This window comes from Elgaria multicarinata, chromosome 9 (assembly GCF_023053635.1).
Source record: "Elgaria multicarinata webbii isolate HBS135686 ecotype San Diego chromosome 9, rElgMul1.1.pri, whole genome shotgun sequence".
NCBI classification, from domain to species: Eukaryota; Metazoa; Chordata; class Lepidosauria; order Squamata; family Anguidae; genus Elgaria; species Elgaria multicarinata.
The window spans coordinates 56,395,663-56,405,743 of record NC_086179.1 but is presented as its reverse complement, the minus strand read 5'-3'; positions in this window follow the sequence as shown (position 1 = coordinate 56,405,743).

The following is a 10,081-nucleotide window of genomic DNA, read 5'->3' as shown; positions in this document are numbered from 1 at the left end:
GTGCAAAAAACAATAATTTATGTGTTAATTGAGAAAGATCTCAGACAAAGTGCTCTCTCTCTCTCTCTCTGTGTGTGTGTGTGTATATTTATCATTAGGGTGCAGTTTGTTTCAAACAATGTTGGACTGTTGGTTGTTTTTTTAAAAACAACACCAACATTTACTTAAATAAACGTGACTGAAGCAAACTGTTTCCAATGTCTGGGAAATCTCAGTGAAGATATTGATGGCTGGTAGAGCAAAGCAGGGGCAGCACACCTCTTTCAGCCTAAGGGATTTTCGAGAAACTCTCAAGGGCTGTATCACTATGGTGGGTGGGACTGAAGGCAAATACGGAATGGCCAGAAGCCTTAGAAGAGGCATTAACTTTTTAGAATGGGGAGAAATTGCACAAAAGTTGGGAAACCACCAAACCATCAGTGGCTGGGGGCATGGAAGGCTGAATTTGGCATGTGATTCAACACTCCTCATGTACAGACTTGGAAAGAACAAAGGAAATAATTTTATGTGGCGGTTTCTCATCCTGTGAGAATTTACACAGAGGCTGTGTTCAGACAACACTTTACTTAGGGTGACCATATGAAAAGGAGGACAGGGCTCCTGTATCTTTAACAGTTGTATTGAAAAGGGAATTTCAGCACGTGTCATTTGTATATATGGAGAACCTGGTGAAATTCCCTCTTCATCACAATAGTTAAAGCTGCAGGTGCCCTGCCCTCTTTTAAATCTGGTCACAGTATAGCTCCTGTAGCTGTAACTGTTGTGATGAGGAGGAAGTTTCACCAGGTGTGACATGCATACAAATGACACCTGCTGAAATTCCTTTTTCTATGCAACTGTTAAAGATACAGGAGCCATGTCCTCCTTTTCATGTGGTCACCTTACTTTACTCAATGGTGGGTTAATAGTCAACTCACAGTTGGTTATTTTGTGGGTACTCCCCACATGATGGCTGAGTTCGGACAACACGGTAATCAATGGTTGACTTCCATTTTGTTCCAGTTACCACCACCCTCCCGTTGATTAGCGTGTTGTCCAAACCTGGCCAATAACCAACCGTTGACAACTCAACTGATGGTTGGCTACTGAAACCACTGTTATCATGTTGTCTGAACCCAGCCAGATAGTCAGAGTGCACAAACCATTGAAATACAGAGGGATCTTGGAAGAACAGCGGATTCTGTGCTATTAATCAGCAGCTGTGTTTTGTGTTCTGACTGGCCAACATTTAGTTTCAGGGATAACTGTCTTTCCTTTCCTTTATGTTTTGGTTATTATTTTATTAGAGGAGACTTTGAGAAGCAGGTGGTACCAGCAGCTGCTTGTATTTGTACTTTACAATTTCATGAGATTAATCTTTCAAAGTTTGCAATGCAAGAAATTAATAGTGGGCTGCAAGCAAAGTTTGCATGAATCTCTCTATATATAATTTCCAAATATTTTGTAGTTCCATGTCCCATGGCTGGGAAAGCAAAGCAAAATAATATCCATGCAAATTAGTTCTGTGTTTGGGTCTTTAAAAAAAGATTACATCTATCATACTAATCTGCAGGCTGGTCCTGCTGGCTGAAGGTGTATAAAAAACAATCTATCCTGTACCAAGCTAGGTGAGGTCAGTGCAGGGATGTGATGGGGGATAATGGCTGTGGATGAAGGAGAAGGGAATAGAAAACAGTAAGTAAACAGTTGCCACTTGGTCCCCACCAAGCAAGGGTGGAAAGCTGCAGGACAAGGAGACATTCAACAAGTGAAGCATTCCCCTATCACTGCATCTGTCTGCTGAGGAAATCTGTACCTGTTGACCTTCTCCCTTTGGAATGTAGCTAAGGAGGGGAGGAAAGGGGGGTCACCTTAAATAGAAATGGTGGTTCCTGGAATGGCCATTATGTATTGTTTGTTACTCCACGCTGCAACACTTCTTGCAGGTCCATCTTGTGGACATTGTGATTTCCAATAGAGGTTATGTAGGGCTTCTACTTTTTACTATAGAGATGCTAAGGGACAGAATGAAACTAATTACTTTCATAGAGAATCATGGCTAATGGCAGCTTTCTATTTAATACCAGAAGGTCAGGCTGCTAGCAAAGGATGGCCTAAGGAATCATGTGAAATCTAGCTGGAGGTGGTTAAGTGTGATAAACCCTATTTGCATCCAATACCAACAGCTTCTTCTTCGCTCTTTTGGCCTTAGCTAACTGCTGAGTGAAGGGTGGTGGTGTCAAGAAACCTGTTTTCTTTGTGAGATTTAGCTGCTGATAACAAGCTCCGTTTTGGGAGGAGGAGCTGGCATGCACTTGTTAAAATCACCTGTTTTCTAGTCTCCAGGCCTTCAAGGTCGAAGCTGAATTTTTGCCAAAATTAGACCAACTTATTTCAGCTGGATTGCAGTGTGAAGTTCTCACATTGCTCTCAGGAAATTGCCATTGCTTTCAATAGAGCTTCTGTCTCAGTAGCTTTCAAGCAGCTGCTGTGCCCATACCTTACTGGTTTTGGATGGAAATTAATTATCAAAAACATTGTGTCAATATCAGGAATGCAGTGTTTAATTGTTATTGTATTAAACAACATCTTTCTGAGGATATGGTGTATATATGTGTGTGCGTGTGTATTAAAACTTGCATGGAATGTAAATTCTGTTTAAATGCAATGCTAAGTAAACCATTCATTGATTAAAAATGGAAATAAACCCAACTGTCAGCTTGATATTTTATTTTTTTCCCACTTGGAAATGTTTCCAGAGTAAGAAAATAAAAACAAAGGCAAGTTCAATATATCATACTTTTCTTCTAGAAACTCTGCAGCACAATTCTATGCATGTTTATTTGGAAGAAAGTCCAGTGGGGGCCAAATAAATGTGTATGGGATTGAAGCCTTAGAATAACTTAATTTTAATTTAAATCTTATAATTTTAAATTGCCAGTTTGTTCAATGGGCAATTATCATTGCACTCACTTTAGTGTTCTCATCTGTTTCATTAGTGATTTTTGTTTTTAAAGTGTTGATTCATGACATCTTCAACAATCTGTACTAGATGTTATCAGTAAGGATGTTCTCTTCAGTTGGTGCCAATTATTTAACAGGGATTATGTGCCCATAACTGCTGTTAGGGTAAGGAGGCCCTCTGGTGGCTGTTACTCCTAATAGCAAATTGTTAGGAAATTAGAATATTATTCTACGATCTACTAATCAGCTTTGTTATTATGTTATTCAGCAGTGCAGATGTTGTACACTCCCCCCTCCCCTTAAGGAGGCTGCAGTCCTTTTTGTTATTTTGTTGGTGTTGTTTGGAAAATCTAGACTGAAGACCACACCCATTTTCTCCTATTTGTTTCTTCATCTGGTTTAGAAGGGTGTGTGAATGTTCAAAAACTATTGTTTTCTTACATCCAATTAAAAACACATTAGAAACAGACACACTACCTATACCAGGAAGTTAAGTTTTTATAATGTTGCAACAGCTTCTCTAAGTCCCAGACAAAATGGATCACTTGGTTTTTCAGATAAAATTCAGTAGCTTTTTACAGATTCAAAGCAGGAGAGGCAATCTTTGAAAGAAAGTGACACCGAGCGTGTTGCTGCCAAGAATTTTTATGAGCTGATATGTATTTCTCTGTATTACTCAAAGAACTTTTCAACATTTACTGAAAGCAACAATATTTTTTGATGGCTTATATGCACACAACTTCTCAAGTTAAGATATTTGTAAAGATAAAGGGATCATGAGAATTTCACTAATTTTTCTTCTTTCTTTGCAAATAAGCAAATAGCTACAAGCATATAAAACTGAAGTTGTGTGTGCTGTCACAGATGTGCATACCCATTACTTCAGAGACCCATGGCACTATGGTATATATGCCTACGCAGAAGTAAATCTTATTGTATTCATTGGAACTTACTCTCAGGTAGTGTGCATCAAGGCTTGCTTAAGCTGCAGTGGGAATTTTATTTATTTAAAATATTTATAGTCTGCATTTCAGTCCAAAAGACCCCTTAAAATAATAAAACAAGACCACAGAACTCACAGCAAATCTAAAACCATAAAGGTGTATCACATATCCAAATCAAATAACATAATGACCCAAATGCCGGCTGAAATAGTAATGACTTTTAGCTAGCAGTGATGAGGCCAGACACAACTCTTATGGGAGGGCATTCCATAATTTAGATGCCCTTACTGAAAAGACCCTGTCTCTAGAGCTGTCTGTTACACCTAAAATGGCGGAGTGGAGGAATATAGATCAGTACCTCTGATATCGATCTTAACACATGGATAGGTTCATATGGGAGTAGCTGGTCCTTCAGATATCTTAGTCTCAGAGTATTCAGGCTGCAATCCTATACTCACTTACCTGGGAGTAAGCCCTGTGGAACTCAGCACTACTTATATAGATATGTATAGAATTACACTGGTAAAATTTTAAAAAGTTAAAATGGTGTTGCTGGTGTGGTAGAGAAGAGACTGACAAGCCCTAAATCCATGTGTTACTGTTATTTTGCCTGATGATATATTCCCTCACTCTTTGGGAGAGAGAGCACCATGCTGCTTTAGGGAACGTTGTGACATCAGAGTAACACACTAATGCACAAAGTTCTAATCAGATGATGGGATTAGAGAGGTGTCATTTCTGCTGCCATTCACAACAGTCACTGGGTTGGATCTAGAGTTGTACAGAGCAGAACTCTCTGAACTGGATGATCTTGCAGGTGGAAAGTGGGAAGGGAGTTTTGTTGCTTCCGCCTTCCCCTGCAGCCTCCTAAAATCTGCTTTGGAGTGTTGGAAGATCATCCAAGACTATGTGTGAGGTGGTGCTGGGGGCTGTTAGGGGGAAGGGGAAAACAGTGAAAATTGCCACCCTGCCCTCTTCTTCCAGCGGAGAGCCCCCACTGTATTCCAATTCTTTCTATGGCCACTAGGCAGAGGGAGGCAGCTAGCTCAGGCAGAAGTTATAGGATGCTAGGGATGGAAGAGAAGTGCTTGTGGGATTTTCTGCCTCATGTGCCAAGGGCACCCTTTAATTTGAGGGGCTGCTCTCAATCCAACCAATGTATACAACTGTATCTCCATTGCCTAATCTGTTCCTAGTAAGCAATTGCATGCCAGTGATATTTTTTATGGTTAAGATCCTCATGTGAATGTAATAAAATTGAGTTCCCCTGTGCATTTTCATTACTTTTAACATCAAGTGATTACGATGCATATGTGAAATGCCCATAAACACCAGAGCATCAACTCACATCGCGAGAAGGCTAAACTACACATTACATTTTCATTGCTCTTTTAAAAAACATGCGTAAGCTGGAAACTTTTATTTTGAAGGAAAAGCGGGCTTGTGGGCCCCAATCTGAAACATACATTTGATTTGGATTGGAGCCCTGCACTGATTTCCCACTGAAAACCAACACTCTGGCTGAGTTCGGACGACACACTAATCAACGGTTGTTTTCCATTTTGTTCCTATACCCCCCACCCCGCCCGGTTGATTAGCGTGTTGTCTGAACTCAGCCTCTGACTGCAGTTTATTCTCCCAAGAAACCCATGGCAGTCAAAAGTAGCTAGCAGGGATTTTTCTTTTGCAAGAAACTGGGTCAGCAGCACCTCAATCTTAGAGCTTTATCACACCAGCGTTATACTGTGCAATCACCGCGAATTGCGTGCAAAGGACTCCGAAGTTTTCCATCTTATAATCTGCTTTTATTGTGAAGTACTCCCATGCATCCTGCTTTAATTGTACTTCTTAACCAAAAGAAGTGCATTCTTTTGCTACTAGTTTTCGAGCGTATCATTTGTTGTTTTCTGAGCAGCTACTAGGGCGCAGGAGCAGGATTTGAAGAAAAATTAAACAAATGCTTACGTCTGTGTAAGGTTTAAAGGTAAAGGCATCAAAATTGGCACAGTAATAGATATTAAGCTTTAAGCATTCCAAATTTGAATCGGATTGGGTCATCCATTGATTTTTTATGATTTTTTTTGCATTCCCCCCTTAAAGCCATTTCCTGGTATGCAAAGGATCTTGCTGCCCAGTAGCAACAACAATGGTGACAGCTTAGCGCTGTAGAGGATAATTTGAGGGAAACAGGTACATGGGATGAAGCTCTAAATCAGGAGTGTGTTCTGGATCAGGACCTCACACTGCTGCTTTCCTTCAAAATAAAAGTGGCCAGCCTTAGGCAGGAACAGAATAACATACTGTATTTCTTCGATTCTAAGACACACTTTTTCCCCCATATAAACATCTCTAAAAATGGGGTGCGTCTTAGAATCGCGGGAGCGTTTATTATTTCTTAGAATCAAAGCTTTTTTTTCTGTTGATGGTACTGAAATTAGTGTGCGCCTTACAATTGATGGCATCTTAGAATCGAAGAAATACGGTAGTCTTCAGTTTTGTCTTCAGACACATTGCTATTCAATGCTGGCAATTTACACATTGAACTATGTGTCATTGATAGGATATCATGTGAGATATACGCACATGTCAATTAGCTGATTGACACAGTGTTTCCCAAAAGTAGAACCCGGACATTTACTAATAGGATTTTGTCTTAGTTTAGAAAGAATCTGCAAGTTGGGTCCCATACCTTCACTTAGTTCGAAATTACTTTGCTAGGTCTCATTCATCACATGGTTTCCAACAACTATAATTAACATCCTGAGCAACCTATGTGGAATTTGTCCGTGACTCACTGATGAATCCTGGCCCAGTGTTTGGAAAGAACTGTGGTAAGCCAGGAACTCATAATGGGTCAACTGATAAGGATGTAGTCCACACTAGTTCAGAGTTAAAAGGGTTTTCAGCCTGTTCTCTATAGCCTCATACTATGCATATTTACCAGGATCCAGTAAGTTCTGCTGGTGGGACTTATTCCCAGCTGAGTGTACAGTAGCTTTCCTTGTTGAATTTGAGTGGTATAAAATCTTGTTTACTCTTATTCTTAATGGCAGTGGTATGCCATAGTATGGTTTAGTTCCTCCACGTCAAAAGAAGAGCTGTGGTGGATCAGACAATAGGCCAGCTTTCTGTTCACGTAATGGTCAACCTTAACATTATGGAAAGCTCACAAGTAGGAGATGAGTGCAATAGCACCCTCCTACAGCAACTAGTATTGAGATGCATACTCTCTGATACTGGAGGTAATATACAGCTGTCATGAGTAACAGCTATTGATAGGAATTCCTCTAGGAATTAATTTAATCCCCTTTTAAAGCCATCTAAGTTGGTGACCATCACTACAACTTGTGGTAGCAAATTCCATAGTTTGACTTTGCTCTGCATGAAGAAGTACATCTTTTTATCTGTTCTGAATATCCCACCATTCAGCTCTATGGAATAATTCCAGGTTCTAGTATTAGGAGAGAGGGAGAAAAATATCTCCCTCTCTGCACCATGCATAATTTTGCACACCTCTATCATGTCTCCCCTTACCTGCCTCTTTTCTAAGTGAAATAGTCACTTTTGTAACTTTTCTTGATAGCGGGTTGCTTCAGTGAATTGTAACATTTCTTCATACATAGGGGTTTGCTCCAGCCTCTTTTGGTTACTCTTTTCTGCACCTTTTCTGGCTCTAGAATATCTTTTTTGAGGTGTATTAACCAGAACTTTACACAGTATTCCAAGTGTGGTTGCCCAATAGGTTTATGATATTGGCAATTTTATTTTTGATTCCTTTACATGACCATGGTGCAATCCAAGCAAACAAAAACAAATTTAATCCTGTGCAGAGTAGCTGTTTGAAATGGCTTTTTGCTGTGCATAAAACCCAAGTACCCTTGTGTCCAATGATATTGAAAGATTGAGATAAGACTGAAAGAAGCTGCTGAGTTTTATTTTTCTAAATGTAATTTTCTGTCATTAACCATTGCTGAGAGTATTCGAAAATAGTGTCTATGGTAGGGTGACCAGGACAGGGCTCATGTATTTTTAACAGTTGTACAGAAAAGGGAATTTCCCTATGTATCACAACAGTTAAAGCTGCAGGAGGGTTCCTTTTTGTATTTGCTCACTCTAGTATAGCTCCTTCAGCTGTAACTGTTGTGATGGAAAGGAAATTTCACCAGGTGGTGAATGCATACAAATGACACCTGCTGAAATTCCCTTTTCTAGCAACTGTTCAAGATACAGGAGCCCTGGCCTCCTTTTCATATGGTCGCCCTAGTCTATGGGTTTGTACTAAGTAACAGTTCCTGAACGCAGCACTAGGAGGTGCTGTTTTTACTTTAGCTGCTTCTGGGCAACAGCCACCATTGCTAAGCAAATTGTCCTTTGTTCTTTTGCCTCAGTAACACTCATGTTTAGCATCTAGGCAAGGCACCTCAAACCATACTTCTCAAATGCTTGTGATTATAAGACATGGCAGCAATAGAAACCTAAGTCTTTCAGCAGCATTTTATTATCCTCGCAATATTCCTGTTCTGGCATTTCTTCCAACTTTGTGGAAGAGTTGCCAGACCTATTGAAGTGGAAGAGCATCACCTGAAGCCAAAGTCACCCTCTCCTTTATCCAGGGTGCAAAATTCTTAAGAAACATACTTTATTGAAGAACAGATACCCACAATGTCTTCAGAAACTTTTACGCCCAATGAAGTTCTGTTTTGTCCATCTCGCCAAAAGACCACTGCTCCCATGGAATATTTTTTATCTTATTTTTAACCGAATATTTGATGTCTCTCGTGATATAACTGAGGCATATCTTCATGGAAGCAGCTTCTGTTTAGAATTTGGGACTCCACAGCACCAAGCTAGAGACGTTCCCTCTGGAGATGGAAAACGAGACAAATTCATTAGATAATGCAGGAAGGGGAGAACCAAAGAAACATAGATGGGTGATTGTCCTCTATGCAATCCATATGCAGGTGTGTCCTTCATCTCTGTTAGCTATGTCTGCAACAGTTTGGCACAGAGGGCAATCAAGCCATGTGCTTTAATTGACCAGGGTTGTTAGGAGTACATGGCTTCATGTGGTGAAGAGACAATGCACTTCCCACCTTCTTGTGCAGCACCAGAGATACTGCTTCATCATGAGCTACCCTGGAACCTCTAGTGAAATGAGTGAAGAGAGAATTTTGGATTTTGACTATGTAAATCAATCATAAGGTTAAAGCAAATTAAAAGCACAGGAAAGTTGTCATCTCTGAATATGTACTGATGTCAACAAACCTTTAAAGCCTTTACAATAAACATAATGCCAAGTACTGTGCTTGTGTTAAATTACACCATGTTCAAGCCTGTTATAGAACCCATCTTACTAACCAGCTTTAAGTGGAAATGAGCCTATGCCAGGGAAATCTGTGAGTGAATGCTTTCATTCTTTTACTGATTTAAGCCCTTTTAAAGTGGTACAAAAGTCTAGACATGTGCTCATGTATAGCATTCAGACTCTCTATAAAAACAGTGTATGTAAAATTCTTCCTTTAGTCTCATTCATGAAGCACTGCCTTTAGTCTTGCAGATCTATTGGGTTTCATTGAATTGCAAATCAACTACACAAGAGAATGGCAAAGGTTTGAGTGTTCCATTTTGAGAGACAGGTGCTTTCCAGGTAAAGACATAACAGGCCTGTAGTTTATTTCTTTATGTAGAAATTTATATTCTACTTTTCTAGTGCCCAAGCACCACTCAGTGTGGGTCACAATTTGAAACCACAACACAATATAAAATGATACATTCAGTTAAAAAAAAAACCCAATAAAAACACAAAGGCGAACAATAAAACTATAGATGCAGAGACCACAGATAAAGTAACCTCTCAACAAACAAAAACATAGCAGGCAAAAGCCTCCTGGAGCAGAAATGTCTTCAACTGGAAAATGACATCCAGATGGAGGAAGGGGGGGCTGTGCTTCATGGTGCAAAGCATTCCACAATATTGGTTCAGTCACAGAGAAGGCCCTGCCTCTCATCACTGTCAACCAAGTTTCTGACCTACATGGGAAACAGAGAAGGGCCTCTCCTGTTCTTTGTAAGAAGGCAGGTTGGAATGAAAAGAGGCAATTCAGACCCATGTCATTTAGGGCTTTAAAGGTAACCTCCAAACACTTCAGACAACCTCTCCCAGTAATTCCATGTACATGTTAAATAACATGGGG